Raw genomic sequence first — 16,661 nt, forward strand, 5'->3', positions numbered from 1 at the left:
TCTCCATGGATACCGTTGTCGAGGACCTTAGCGGCCAGCTGGGTGTCAGTGAGCTGTGGCCGGAGGAACGGAGGCTGGACAACCACACTGTGAGGCTTCCTCTTCCTCCCCAGGTACCTGATGAAGACCACATCGGATCGTATTATTAAAAGGACAAGGAGGAAGAGGAGGAGAGTGAGAAGAGGGTCCCCGATGGAGAGGGAGAAAGGGCAGTAAAGAGAAGGAACGGACGAGGGAGAGCAAAGAAGCACCTGAGGATGAAGAGGACCCATAGAGATAGACAGAGGCCTCATCTTTGTATCTGTGCCAATATGGCGCCTGTGACAGCATCTCCATTTAAAAGTAGTCACTTTTCTTATTTTGTGTATGAATGAAAAAAAAAAAAAAAAGCATAAAGATGATATCGGTGATTTTTCGCCACCTGCAATGTCAGAGTCCTGAACCAACTTGTATCATTCAGTTATGGTGGCCACTAGACGGCAGTGTTCTAGCTTAAACCCATTTCCAAACAAAGGCAGCCCAACTTGAAAAAGACAATGCTCTGGTCATTGGCTGGTTGCTCCCGACCCATAGGAAATCCCACCCAATTGACTACTGTAAAAAGTCGGAAGCCCTCAATGGAAATGTCCACCTAGAGTCCTCTATCCAGCTCTATGAGGAACCCAGTCTCGGGCGTCAATCAAGCCCCTAATAGCATGCAGGGATGACTGCAGCTCAACACACTGTTTGAACAGATAGTAATACAACCAGATGTACACTATTAGCATACTGTAAATCCATAGACAACGATGATACAAGAGGAAGAGAGACCTGGGGGCTTGGGAGCTGCAGAGCACGTGAGAAACGTTCTTCCAACAGCCATTAGTGAAAGGGTTCACTCCTCCCCTAAACTTCCCCGTCACCTGAGAGAGAGAGAGAACGAGAGAGAGAGAACGAGAGAGAGAGAGAGAACGAGAGAGAGAGAGAAAGAGAGAGAGAAAGAGAGAGAAAGAGAGAGAGAGAGAAAGAGAGAAAGAGAGAGGAGGGAGAGAGAAAGAGAGAGGAGGGAGAGAGAAAGAGAGAGGAGGGAGAGAGAGAGAAAGAGAGAGAGAGAAAGGAGAGAGAGAGAGAAAGAGAGAGAGAGAAGAGGGAGAGAGAAAGAGACAGGAGGGAGAGAGGGGGAAAGAGAGAAAGAGACAGGGGGAGAGAGGGAGAGACAGGAGAGAAAGAGACAGGAGGGAGAGAGACAGGAGAGAAAAGGAGATAAAAGAGAGAAAGATGACAAAATATATATTTTTTAAATAGGTTATTCATTTTCCTCAAGACATCATCCATTCATCAACACGACATATTTAAAGTGTAAACATCAAACAAGGAGCGTTGAGCGCCAAAAATAAAAATGGTGGATAAATAGAGGGAGGGAGGGGTGAGGGAGAGGAGGACAGAGGATTATTCTCTCTCCTCGATGAGATGATGTCCCGTACATCTGCATTCAGGGGAGGGATGAAGGGAGACAGGGATGGAGGGAGGGGTAGCGGGGGGTCACATTTTGGAGGATTATCGTGGGGCCGTTGTAGAGATGAAATGTTTTGGGCCTTTAGGAACAACGTCAACACAAACGCACACCAACGGTTCAGAGGTGCGCGACAGGAAACAACCGCGTCAGATAACAAGGTGTGACTGTTCGGGACGGGCTGGGCCGGAGTGCTGGATCTGACGTAAACAAGGGGTCTTACGTATCTCTTCAAGGAGAAGGGGCATGAACAAGGCAAGCGCCCGTTGTGTCCTGTGTACATGACAAAAACTTTGTTTTGGTTTTGATCTCGGTCTTTGTTTTCCAAGGGGATGAGCATATCTCTCACTATTTCTGTGATGACAGCTAATCTTTGCAATTGCAGGGTCAATTCTAGTCCAGGGGGCTGCCAGATTTGGGTCCGGCCTCTTGGCAACTAAGACACTTTGAAAAGGGACAGTAATACCTGGTGTGTGTGTGTTATACTTGTTCGTTGAGGTTCTCCCCCGGTGTGTGTGTGTGTGTGTGCTGTACCTGTTCGTTGGTGGTTCTCCCCCGGTGTGTGTGTGTGTGTTGTACCTGTTCGTTGGTGGTTCTCCCCCGGTGTGTGTGTGAGTGTTGTACCTGTTCGTTGGTGGTTCTCCCGCGGGCCACCAGTACCATGTGGAAGCCAGTGAGACCAGCCACCGGGATGAAGAAGAGACCAGCCACACACATCACTGCCATACTGAGAGACCAGGGGTTAAGGAGGCAACAGAGACACCAAACAACACACTCACCGGGCGCGTCGCAAATGGCACCCTATTCCTTACATAGTGCACTACGTTTTGACCAGCGCTCATTCGGGACGCAGGCAGAGACCCCCGAAAGAAAAAAAAAAAGTGTTGAAAATGAAATACGCCGTCCGACAGACGGAAACCCAGGAATCTACCGCCCCAAAAACACACACATGAACCAAACTACACATCCAACCGCGCACACTCTCACAACAAAACAAACACTAACCCTCACCCCCGAGGCCCAGACTCGTGGCTTGTCGGACCTCCCAACACCTATGTACAGGATACGTGACGGCAGAGTGGACCGTGTCCAGCTGCTGTGTGTGGTAGAGGACGTAGAGCAGGCCGAAGCCAAACACTCCCATGATGTGGACCGTCAGGGACAGCAGGAACAGGAAGAAGTGGCGGTAGTTCCTCCGGCCGATACAGTTGTTCACCCACGGGCAGTGGTGGTCGAAGTCCTGGAGGAGGGGAGAGAGAAAGAGAGGGGGGAGGGCAGGAGCAAAAAGAGCGAGTTAGAGCCATTTGTACAAAGTTAAAAAGGGACAGTGCGAGATTTGCTCTGTTATATGTGAAACACTGACAGTAGAAGTCAAGTCTCCACTGTTTGTGCCCAGTACGCGTGTTGCACTTTTACTTGGAGAGGACGAGAGCTTTGCGCCAGAGCGTCCAACTCTTTGTTCGGGCGCCCCCCTCCCCCTGCAAGGGTGGTCGCCTCTCTGGTCTCATAGGATAGTGGAGGCTATTATATTGACCTTAGATAACAGTGGGTTGAATCCCTGGGGCGGGGCTGAGGGCTCATTCCACCACAGGTTTGTTCAAAGGCATCTCGTAAGAGCTGGGCTCTCCTGGAGAACTACCTTCCTGTAGGTTTTCACGCCACTTGTAACGAACCTGATTTAGCCTCTCAACCAGGTACTTATTCAAATCAGGTGTGCTAGAACAGGGTTGGAGAGCCCTGCTTTAGAGGATACGTGATGTTGACCCCGTCCAGCTGCATGTTGATGTGAGATGGTGTGTGTGTGTGTGCGTACCTCCACACAGTTGTCACACACAGAGCAGTGTGAGCAGCGGGGTGGTCTGTAGAAGCGGCAGGTGGAACACCATTTCATCCTGACCTGGATGCCCCGGATCTCCACCGTCTTATAGAGTGGAGCGCGGAAATCATCCTCCTTGTCCTCATCCTCATCCGCTGGAGAAACACAAACACTGTTAAAAAACTAGCTTGAACACACACCCTTACTTAGATCAGCTTGAACACACACCCTTACTTAGATCAGCTTGAACACACACCCTTACTTAGATCAGCATGAACACACACCCTTACTAGATCAGCATGAACACACACCCTTACTTAGATCAGCATGAACACACACCCTTACTTAGATCAGCATGAACACACACCCTTACTTAGATCAGCATGAACACACACCCTTACTTAGATCAGCATGAACACACACCCTTACTTAGATCAGCATGAACACACACCCTTACTTAGATCAGCATGAACACACACCCTTACTTAGATCAGCTTGAACACACACCCTTACTTAGATCAGCTTGAACACACACCCTTACTTAGATCAGCATGAACACACACCCTTACTTAGATCAGCATGAACACACACTCTTACTTAGATCAGCATGAACACACACCCTTACTTAGATCAGCATGAACACACACCCTTACTTAGATCAGCATGAACACACACCCTTACTTAGATCAGCATGAACACCCCCTTACTAGATCAGCATGAACCCCCTTACTTAGATCAGCTTGAACACACACCCTTACTTAGATCAGCATGAACACACACCCTTACTTAGATCAGCATGAACACCCCCTTACTAGATCAGCATGAACCCCCCTTACTTAGATCAGCATGAACCCCCTTACTAGATCAGCATGAACACACACCCTTACTTAGATCAGCATGAACACACACCCTTACTTAGATCAGCATGAACACACACCCTTACTTAGATCAGCATGAACACACACCCTTACTTAGATCAGCATGAACACACACCCTTACTTAGATCAGCATGAACACACACCCTTACTTAGATCAGCATGAACACACACCCTTACTTAGATCAGCATGAACACCCCCTTACTAGATCAGCATGACCCCCCTACTAGATCAGCATGAACCCCCCTTACTAGATCAGCATGAACACCCCCCACCTTACTAGATCAGCATGAACACCCCCACCTTAATAGATCAGCATGAACAGCCCCCACCTTACTAGATCAGCATGAACACCCCCCACCTTACTAGATCAGCATGAACACCCCCCACCTTACTAGATCAGCATGAACACCCCCCACCTTACTAGATCAGCATGAACACCCCCACCTTACTAGATCAGCATGAACCCCCCCCCCTTACTAGATCAGCATGAACACCCCCCTTACTAGATCAGCATGAACACCCCCCACCTTACTAGATCAGCATGAACACCCCCCACCTTACTAGATCAGCATGAACACCCCCCACCTTACTAGATCAGCATGAACACCCCCCACCTTACTAGATCAGCATGAACACCCCCCACCTACGAGATCAGCATGAACACCCCCCACCTTACTAGATCAGCATGAACCCCCACCTTACTAGATCAGTATGAACACCCCCCACCTTACTAGATCAGCATGAACCCCCCACCTTACTAGATCAGCATGAACCCCCCACCCACCTTACTAGATCAGCATGAACACCCCCTTACTAGATCAGCATGAACACCCCCCCCACCTTACTAGATCAGCATGAACACCCCCACCTTACTAGATCAGCATGAACACCCCCCACCTTACTAGATCAGCATGAACACCCCCCACCTTACTAGATCAGCATGAACACCCCCACCTTACTAGATCAGCATGAACACCCCCCACCTTACTAGATCAGCATGAACACCCCCCACCTTACTAGATCAGCATGAACACCCCCCCCACCTTACTAGATCAGCATGAACACCCCCCACCTTACTAGATCAGCATGAACACCCCACCTTACTAGATCAGCATGAACACCCCCCACCTTACTAGATCAGCATGAACCCCCATCTTACTAGATCAGTATGAACACCCCCCACCTTACTAGATCAGCATCAACCCCCCTCTTACTAGATCAGCATGAACCCCCCTTACTAGATCAGCATGAACACCCCCACCTTACTAGATCAGCATGAACACCCCCCACCTTACTAGATCAGCATGAACACCCCCCACCTTACTAGATCAGCATGAACACCCCACCTTACTAGATCAGCATGAACACCCCCCCACTAGATCAGCATGAACACCCCCCACCTTACTAGATCAGCATGAACCCCCCTACTAGATCAGCATGAACACCCCCCTTACTAGATCAGCACGAACACCCCCTCTTCCTAGATCAGCATGAACACCCCCCACCTTACTAGATCAGCATGAACACCACCCCCACCTTACTAGATCAGCATGAACCCCCCACATTACTAGATCAGCATGAACCCCCCACCTTACTAGATCAGCATGAACACCCCCCACCTTACTAGATCAGCATGAACCCCCCTCTTACTAGATCAGCACGAACAACCCCCCACCTTACTAGATCAGCACGAACAACCCCCACCTTACTAGATCAGCACGAACACCCCCTACTAGATCAGCATGAACACCCCCCTTACTAGATCAGCATGAACCCCCCTTACTTAGATCAGCATGAACACACACCCTTACTTAGATCAGCATGAACACACACCCTTACTTAGATCAGCATGAACACACACCCTTACTTAGATCAGCATGAACACCCCCCTTACTTAGATCAGCATGAACACCCCCCTTACTAGATCAGCATGAACCCCCGCCCCCTTACTTAGATCAGCATGAACCCCCCTTACTTAGATCAGCATGAACACACACCCTTACTTAGATCAGCATGAACACCCCCCCTTACTAGATCAGCATGAACCCCCTTACTTAGATCAGCATGAACCCCCCTTACTTAGATCAGCATGAACACACACCCTTACTTAGATCAGCATGAACACACACCCTTACTTAGATCAGCATGAACACACACCCTTACTTAGATCAGCATGAACACACACCCTTACTTAGATCAGCATGAACACACACCCTTACTTAGATCAGCATGAACACACACCCTTACTTAGATCAGCATGAACACACACCCTTACTTAGATCAGCATGAACACACACCCTTACTTAGATCAGCTTGAACACACACCCTTACTTAGATCAGCATGAACACACACCCTTACTTAGATCAGCATGAACACACACCCTTACTTAGATCAGCTTGAACACACACCCTTACTTAGATCAGCATGAACACACACCCTTACTTAGATCAGCATGAACACACACTCTTACTTAGATCAGCATGAACACACACCCTTACTTAGATCAGCATTACTTAGATCAGCATGAACACACACCCTTACTTAGATCAGCTTGAACACACACCCTTACTTAGATCAGCATGAACACACACCCTTACTTAGATCAGCATGAACACATACCCTTACTTAGATCAGCATGAACACACACCCTTACTTAGATCAGCATGAACACCCCCTACTAGATCAGCATGAACCCCCCTACTAGATCAGCATGAACACCCCCACCTTACTAGATCAGCATGAACACCCCCCACCTTACTAGATCAGCATGAACACCCCCCACCTTACTAGATCAGCATGAACACCCCTCCCCTTACTAGATCAGCATGAACACCCCCCACCTTACGAGATCAGCATGAACACCCCCACCTTACTAGATCAGCATGAACCCCCCTACTAGATCAGCATGAACACCCCCTTACTAGATCAGCATGAACACCCCCCCCACCTTACTAGATCAGCATGAACACCCCCCACCTTACTAGATCAGCATGAACACCCCCACCTTACTAGATCAGCATGAACACCCCCTTACTAGATCAGCATGAACACCCCCTCCCACCTTACTAGATCAGCATGAACACCCCTCTTACTAGATCAGCATGAACCCCCCTTACTAGATCAGCATGAACACCCCCCACCTTACTAGATCAGCATGAACACCCCCCACCTTACTAGATCAGCATGAACACCCCCACCTTACAAGATCAGCATGACCCCCCCTACTAGATCAGCATGAACACCCCCTTACTAGATCAGCAGAACACCCCCTCTTACTAGATCAGCATGAACACCCCCCACCTTACTAGATCAGCATGAACACCCCCTTACTAGATCACATGAACACCCCCACCTTACTAGATCAGCATGAACCCACCCCCATCTTACTAGATCAGTATGAACACCCCCCTTACTAGATCAGCATCAACCCCCCTTACTAGATCAGCATGAACACCCCCCACCTTACTAGATCAGCATGAACACCCCACCTTACTAGATCAGCATGAACACCCCCCACCTTACTAGATCAGCATGAACCCCCCTACTAGATCAGCATGAACACCCCCCTTACTAGATCAGCACGAACACCCCCTCTTACTAGATCAGCATGAACACCCCCACCTTACTAGATCAGCATGAACACCACCCCCCACCTTACTAGATCAGCATGAACAACCCCCACCTTACTAGATCAGCATGAACACCCCCCAACCTTACTAGATCAGCATGAACACCCCCCACCTTACTAGATCAGCATGAACCCCCTCTTACTAGATCAGCACGAACAACCCCCACCTTACTAGATCAGCACGAACAACCCCCACCTTACTAGATCAGCAGAACACCCCCTACTAGATCAGCACGAACACCCCCCCACCTTACTAGATCAGCATGAACACCCCCCACCTTACTAGATCAGCATGAACACCCCCCACCTTACTAGATCAGCATGAACACCTCCCTCTCTTACTAGATCAGCACGAACACCCCCTCTTACTAGATCAGCACGAACACCCCCCTACTAGATCAGCACGAACACCCCCACCTTACTAGATCAGCATGAACACCTCCCCCTTACTAGATCAGCATGAACACCCCTCCCCTTACTAGATCAGCATGAACACCACCCCCACCTTACTGGATCAGCACAAACACCCCACCACCTTACTAGATCAGCATGACCAACCCCCTTACTATATCAGCATGAACACCACCCCCCACCTTACTGGATCAGCACAAACACCCCACCACCTTACTAGATCAGCATGACCAACCCCCCTTACTATATCAGCATGAACACCACCCCCACCTTACTGGATCAGCACAAACACCCCACCACCTTACTAGATCAGCACGAACACCCCCTTACTATATCAGCATGACCAACCCCCTTACTAGATCAGCATGAACACCCCCTTACTAGATCAGCATGAACACCCCCACCTTACTAGATCAGCATGAACACCCCCCACTAGATCAGCATGAACACCCCCCCACTAGATCAGCATGAACACCCCCCACTAGATCAGCACGAACACCCCACCACCTTACTAGATCAGCACGGACACCCCCCTTACTATATCAGCATGACCAACCCCCCCTTACTAGATCAGCATGAACACCCCCTTACTAGATCAGCATGAACACCCCCCACCTTACTAGATCAGCATGAACACCCCCCTTACTAGATCAGCATGAACACCCCCTTACTAGATCAGCATGAACACCCCACCCCCTTACTAGATCAGCATGAACACCCACCCCCCTTACTAGATCAGCATGAACACCCCCTACTAGATCAGCATGAACACCCCCCTACTAGATCAGCATGACCCCCCACTAGATCAGCATGAACACCCCCCACTAGATCCGCATGAACACCCCCCCCACTAGATCAGCATGAACACCCCCCACTAGATCAGCATGAACACCCCCTTTACTAGATCAGCATGAACCCCCACTAGATCAGCATGAACACCCCCCACTAGATCAGCATGAACACCCCCCACTAGATCAGCATGAACACCCCCTAGATCAGCATGAACACCCCCCCTACGAGATCAGCATGAACACCCCACCCTACGAGATCAGCATGAACACCCCACCCTACGAGATCAGCATGAACACCCCACCCCCTTACTAGATCAGCATGAACACCCCCCTTTACTAGATCAGCATGAACACACACACAAATACTACTACACAGCATAGGCAGTCAACAGTCATACAGGGAGTTTGCAGGGAGCATGAGATGTTGTTTTTCATCTGTGCAACACACACACACCTCTGGGGAAGATGCCCGGGTCCATGAAGGTGGCCATGCAGAAGTTGGCCAGGACGAACAGGAAGGTGACACCGTTGTAGATCGGCACGACAACCGAGAACTGCTCCGACAGCCATGGACACCTGAAATGAATAAAGCACTTTCTGATTGAACCGAGTTGAGCAAATTCAGAGGAAGATGGATTGAGAGAGAGAGAGAGAGAATGACGGATCTTTATTAAGGGTGACAGATGCTGGCCTATTTTCCCTCTATTTCAGCATGGTGGTGGTTGTTGTTGTAATCTGGAGCAGAGATATGACCTGACAGGCCGCTACAGACACACTGACAGGAGACGACCTACACCTGCCTGATGAGCTCCACACACACCCTTGATCTGTCCTGTCTATCCTACACTGCACTACTACTGTCACACACTCAACTGTGTGTGGTATGAAAGAAAAGAGAGAGAGAGAGTGCTGAGGAGCATGTTGAGTAGGGAGAGCGAGAGAGAGAGCTGAGGAGCATGTTGAGTAGAGAGAGAGCTGAGGAGCATGATGAGTAGAGAGTGAGAGAGAACTGAGGAGAAAGTTGAGTAGGGAGAGCGAGATAGAGAGCCGGGGAGCATGTTGAGTAGGGAGAGCGAGAGAGAGAGCTGAGGAGCATGTTGAGTAGGGAGAGCGAGAGAGAGAGCTGAGGAGCATGTTGAGTAGGGAGAGATAGAGAGAGAGAGAAAGAGAGCTGAAGAGCAGGTTGAGTAGGGAGAGAGAGCTGAGGAGAATGGTGAGCAGGGAGAAAGCAGAGGAGCATGTTGATTAGGGAGAGAGCTGAGGAGCATGTTGAGTAGGGAGAGAGCAGAGGAGCATGTTGAGTAGGGAGAGAGAGAGAGAGAAAGAGGGCTAAGGAGTATGTTGAGTAGGGAGAGAGCAGAGGAGCATGTTGAGTAGGGAGAGAGAGAGAGAGAAAGAGGGCTGAGGAGCATGTTGAGTAGGGAGAGAGCTGAGGAGCATGTTGAGTAGGGAGAGAGAGAGCTGAGGAGCATGTTGAGTAGGCAGAGGGCTGAGGAGTATGTTGAGTAGGGAGAGAGCTGAGGAGCATGTTGAGTAGAGAGCTGAGGAGCATGATGAGTAGAGAGCTGAGGAGCATGATGAGCAGAAAGCGACAGAGAGCTGAGGTGCAAGTTGAGTAGGGAGAGCGAGAGCTGAGGAGCATGTTGAGTAGGGAGAGAGCCGAGGAGCATGTTGAGTAGGGAGAGCGAGAGAGAGAGAGCTGAGGTGCATGTTGAGTAGGGAGAGAGAGAGAGAGAGAGAGAGAGGAGAGAGAATGTTGAGTAGAGAGAGCTGAGGAGCATGTTGAGTAGGGAGAGAGCTGAGGAGCATGTTGATTAGGCTGAGGAGCATGTTGAGTAGGGAGAGAGAGAGAGAGCTGAGGAGCATGTTGAGTAGGGAGAGAGCCGAGGAGCATGTTGAGTAGGGAGAGCGAGAGAGAGAGAGCTGAGGTGCATGTTGAGTAGAGAGAGAGAGAGAGAGAGAGAGAATGTTGAGTAGAGAGAGCTGAGGAGCATGTTGAGTAGGGAGAGAGCTGAGGAGCATGTTGAGTAGGGAGAGAGCTGAGGAGCATGTTGAGCAGGGAGAGAGAGAGAGGGCTGAGGAGCATGTTGAGTAGAGAGAGAGCTGAGGCGCATGTTGAGTAGGGAGAGAGAGAGAGAGCTGAGGAACATGTTGAGTAGATAGAGAGAGAGCTGAGGAGAATGGTGAGCAGGGAGAAAGCAGAGGAGCATGTTGAGTAGGGAGAGAGCTGAGGAGCATGTTGAGTAAAGAGAGAGAGAGCTGAGGAGCATATTGAGTAGGGAGAGAGCTGAGGAGCATGTTGAGTAGAGAGAGAGCTGAGGAGCATGTTGAGTAGAGAGAGAAAGAGAGAGCTTTGGAACATGTTGAGTAGAGAGAGCTGAGGAGCATGTTGAGCAGGGAGAGAGCTGAGGAGCATGTTGAGTAGGGAGAGAGCTGAGGAGCATGTTGAGTAGGGAGAGAGCTGAGGAGCATGTTGAGTAAAGAGAGAGCTGAGGAGCATATTGAGTAGGGAGAGAGCTGAGGAGCATGTTGAGTAGAGAGAGAGCTGAGGAGCATGTTGAGTAGAGAGAGAGAGCTGAGGAGCATGTGGAGTAGAGAGAGAAAGAGAGAGCTTTGGAACATGTTGAGTAGAGAGAGCTGAGGAGCATGTTGAGCAGGGAGAGAGCTGAGGAGCATGTTGAGTAGGGAGAGAGCTGAGGAGCATGTTGAGTAGAGAGAGAGAGCTGAGGCGCATGTTGAGTAGATAGAGAGAGCTGAGGAGAATGTTGAGCAGGGAGAAAGCAGAGGAGCATGTTGAGCAGGGAGAAAGCAGAGGAGCATGTTGAGTAGGGAGAGAGCTGAGGAGCATGTTGAGTAGGGAGAGAGCTGAGGAGCATGTTGAGTAAAGAGAGAGAGAGCTGATGAGCATGTTGAGTAGGGAGAGGGCTGAGGAGCATGTTGGGTAGAGAGAGAAAGAGAGCTGAGGAGCATGTTGAGTCGAGAGAGCTGAGGAACATGTTGAGAAGAGAGAGCTGAGGAGCATGTTGAGTAAGGAGAGAGCTGAGGAGCATGTTGAGTAGAGAGAGCGAGAGAGCCGAGGAGCATGTTGAGTAGAGAGAGCGAGAGAGAGCTGAGGAGCATGTTGATTAGGGAGAGAGCTGAGAAGCATGTTGAGTAGAGAGAGAGAGAGCTGAGGAGCATGTTGAATGGAGAGAGAGAGAGCCGAGGAGCATGTTGAATCGAGAGAGAGAGAGAGCCGAGGAGCATGTTGAGTAGAGAGAGAGCTGAGGAACATGTTGAGTAGAGAGAGAGAAAGAGAAAGATGAGGAGCATTTTGAGTAGAGAGAAAGCTGTGGAGCATGTTGAGTAGAGAGAGAACTGAGGAGCATGTTGAGTAGATAGAGAGAGCTGAAGAGCATGTTGAGTAGAGAGAGAGCTGAGGAGCATGTTGAGTAGAGAGAGAGAGCTGAGGAGCATGTTGAACAGAGAGAGAGCTGAGGAGCATGTTGAATAGAGAGAGGAGTGTGTGTGAGTGTCAGGAGTATGTGTGTCTTTACGTCTGACGTTGCTCTGCTCTGTCCCATTGCCAGGGGTTAACTGACTGTGCACTACTCAATAACTGTCACACTACAGGCAGGCGGTAGGTAGGGGACTGGTGTGTCCGAATTGATGTGCATGTGAGTGTGTCTTTCTTGAAAGGCAGAGAACTCACCAAGTGAGGGTGTGTGTGGTGATAAGTGTTTTATGTAAAGGTGTGGGTGTGTTTGAGGAGACGGTCTTGTGTGTGTGTGTGTGACTTGTGTAGGACATGTTCACGCCATGCATTTGAGCATCTGTGTATGAGTGTGTGACGTGTGTATATGACGTGTGTGCGTGTGTCCTGGGGGGGGTATGTTCGTACTCACGTGAAGCAGAAGAAGAGCGTGGTGGATCCCACCAGGAAGGCCGTCGCCGCCGACACGGGCACATAGCGGGACGGGCGAAGTGGCCGGGACGGGGAGGCGGTATGGGGGGCGAGGGAGGCCACCCGCACCCCCACTCTTACTGCTGCCCGGCATCACACAGGGGGAGAGGGGAGGGGGCTATAATGCCTTTGATTAGTCAGGGAGGGGTGGAGGGGGAGGGGTAGAGGGGAGGGGGGCACGGTGGAATTACCCCACCCAGGGAGGGTGGGGATGAGGGGGTAGGGAGGATTTGTTCAGGGTGTGTGGATGGAGTGATTATAGATAAAGAGGGAGAGATTAAGAGAAAGAGCACATAGAGAGAGAGAGGGAGAGACAATGGGATTGAAGTGGTTAGAGAGGGAGGTAGAGGAGTCCCCTTCTCAATCGGACCAGGACGAGAGAAGACCAGCGTTTCTGCATGTTCACCGGAAAGAGGGGGGTGAAAAGAAAGAAGGGGTAGATTGGCCCCTCCCTAAACCGCGTGTTCAATAAAACAACTCTGTCCCTTTGCTTGAAGTTGTTTGACGTCTATTCAACTTGACCGTTGGCCTCGTCTAAGAGGAGGTGGTAAGATAAGACAGAGGCTATTTGAAAGGAGAGGGTAAAACAGAGATAGGGGGGGTATTTGATTGAGATGCACTCTGCCAGCCGCTAGAGGCTTAAAGAGCCTCCGCGATAAGGCCTTTGTTGTGCTGTCCTCCGGACAACACACAGGTCAACATAAAGGTCAACATGAAAGGTAAACGGAGCCACTACTTAAAGTCGTGCTCTTGTAAGATTGAGGCGTTGCCACTCTATGCGTGAACTACTGACTTATATAGGGGGGGGGGGGGGGGACGACAACAACTTCTGCTCAATCGTGTGTCAATCTCAAGGCTGATACTTTTGAATAGCTTGGTTTTTCCTTTAGTCTTTAAACTGGTTCCTTACAGTGGATTTGGGTCAACGTCTTGACATTTTAAAGGGGAATTTCAAGAAAAAAAATAACAAAAAATAACTTCATTGAAGGCTTAGTGATTTTACGATACAAAAATAAAATAGTGCAACAAATAGAAAAGAGGAAAAAGCTGTGATATGGCTTGATTGTTTGGGTGTGGAATATAAAAACCTTGGACGCTCCCTTTTCAAATGAAAACAAGTAGGATGTCCTAGTAAAACATAATGCGTATGATTTGGTGAAAGCGGTTTTAACTTACATTTCTTCTTAATTCATTACAATCCTACTCTCATCTAGTCGCCTAGACTCAGAAACGGTTTCAAAAACACAACTCGACTTTCGGGCGTCAAAATGTCAGTTAGGTACAGGGGATGAGGCAGATCGCCTTGGTTGACCTGCTATACATTCCCTGTTCAATGAAAGCCCGCAGCAATAACTTAATATTTCAAAGAGCTCTGGTCCAGTTCAATGACAACCTTCTCCCCTTCCAGACTAAGATGACAGGTTGTTTTGGTCTGTAGCTTGGACGGTCTGTCGACTGTTCAGTCTGTACACTACTCGGTCTGTGATGCAGACCGACTGAGTATGAATTTGGTTCTGACACAGACGTTTTAAAAGGGTTTGAAGCGATTGAGGAGGTAGAGACTGACTGCACGGTTTTTGATTTGTCGCAGGTAAAAGACATAAAAAGGTCGCAACTTAATCGTTTCTTTTCTGCCTCGATAGAAAGGAAGGCTATCACTGTAGCTGGTCTAGTGTGTAAACAGGTAGTTGATATGCATAATGAGGGAGAGAGAAAACCCAAGGGAGAGAGAAAGGCAGAGCAAAATGGTCTTTGATTGTGGCCAAGTGGGATTCTTGTCTCTGGTTTACTCCCTGGTCGGCTCAATCGTCATATGAGATAGGAAAAACAAAACATCAAAACGAGAGCAAAAAAAATCAGCAAAGACGAATATCAAGAAGTCAGCTAGTTTCCTTACTAATTAAATGGCTGTCCCTTCAGTCCAAACAGCGTCTTAAAAAACGCCAATGTGTGCGTAGACGGTCTCTCAGACTTTGTTCTTCCTGGTCGGGGCATCCCTGAGCCAATGGGAGACAAGCAGGAAGTCTCAGCGGTCGATCCCACATATCCAAAACACCCTTAAAAGGTCCTCCTGAAAAAATGGTTGAAAAAAAAAGGATAAAAAAAAAAAAAAATAGCAATGTGAAGTTGAACCCAGAGAGGAAGGATGAGGGCCTGAAGATTAGAAGCTGGAAGCTGTATTCCCTAGTGGGGGGGCTGATGAGCTCCTCCCCAGTGTCTGTAGACTCAAGGCCCAGCTGTGTTAGCTAGCCAAGGAGAGAAAGATGAGGCGGGCTTGTTAGTTACATAAGCCTCCGTCTCACTGAGCGAGGCAGCCAGCCAGCCATTCCCCCAGGGCCATTCCTCTACTTCCGTCCCCCAGCGGAGTGCAACGAGAGGGGGGGGGGGGGGGGGCACCCTCGGAGCGCGAGTCTATGTGACTCTCTAGGGCTACTTCTAGAGGAGTGTGTGTGATTCTGTGTGCGTCTGTGTTAGTCTCTGTCTATCCGTCTCTGTTCGTGTCCGTCTCTACGTCTGCGTGAGTGTGTGTCTGTGCGAGTGTGTGTGGGTGTGTGTGTGTGTGTGAAGGGGGAGGGTGGCAGTTAGGAGAGCAGTGTGATAATCTGGAATAAAGAGAACTTAAATCCAACAGGTTTTCCAACGGGCACGGTCGCTCTCTCCACTCCCGCTGTGGTGTCACTTGTGATCTTCCTCTCTTTAGCCAGATGTGTGTGGCAGGGCCTCTAGATGTCTGCCGGGATACAGCGCCTTGAAGGAGGGAGGAGGGGGGAGAACGAGGGAGGGTAGAGAGAGAGAGACAGATGGGATAAAGGGAAAGAAAAGGGGAGGGTGGGAATAAGAGGGGGGGGGGGGGGGGGAAGTGTGGGAGAGAGATACACGTGTTTAGCTCCATCGTGAACCGCGGACAATTCTATGGACGGACGGGGCTTCATCGTAAAACAAAACAGCATTCAATGTCGAGCACCAACTAGTCCCGCAGGAATGCTTCGGGTTGTTCACCTAGCTTCTGCTGTGTAAGTTATCTGCTGCTGTCACTGTGTGTGTGCGTGCGCGCGAGTGAGTCCGTCAACCTCGAGTGCGTCTGTGGGCAATATATTTATTATTTGTGTGATTGGGTCTGGCAGATATTCCGTTAGCCCTCCAGGGATTCATCTGAAAGAGTGTGAGAACAAAAATAGATAGATAAAAAAAAAAATGTCCCACGTCTCGAAACAGCATTTGACAAGGTGTTGAGAGGTGACGGTTTTCATGTTCCGCCAACTCAATGGGAGTTGAGCCCTTATAACCAGGGACCCGCGTGCCATTCAGACACAACCCACGTTAGAGAGGGCGTGAACCGTGAGCGTACGAGTGAGACTGAGTGAATGTGAGTGACTGTGATTCTGGGCCCGCGAAGGACGCCACGGTTGGAAGGAAAGGAGAGCGCGCTCTTCGGGACAGAGGGTACAACCTGAACTTGCACAATAACAACGCTCATTTTGCCGTTTCTCCAGAAGGCCCTACCCTCCTCTGTTGAAATACGTTCTCCAGAACCTCTTGTACACCACATTAGGTGAGGAGACGGGGATAAGACACAGCACCCGAGATCAAGCGCCATTCAGACTCATGAATTTCACTGAACCACCACAGAGTCCTAAGTCCTTATTGACTCGTGGGGGGAGTGTGTGCATTTATACTGGATTAGCACCCCCCCCATCTC

The 16,661-nt window shown here is 49.6% G+C and overlaps 1 pseudogene; it reads right to left on the reverse strand.

The window, feature by feature from the left end:
* Positions 1-13,557, reverse strand: part of LOC115145784 (palmitoyltransferase ZDHHC5-A-like) — a 27,819-nt pseudogene extending 14,262 nt beyond the window's left edge.
* Between the last annotated feature and the right edge of the window lie 3,104 nt (positions 13,558-16,661).

The sequence above is a fragment of the Oncorhynchus nerka genome, linkage group LG18, assembly GCF_034236695.1.
Source record: "Oncorhynchus nerka isolate Pitt River linkage group LG18, Oner_Uvic_2.0, whole genome shotgun sequence".
Taxonomy (NCBI): domain Eukaryota; kingdom Metazoa; phylum Chordata; class Actinopteri; order Salmoniformes; family Salmonidae; genus Oncorhynchus; species Oncorhynchus nerka.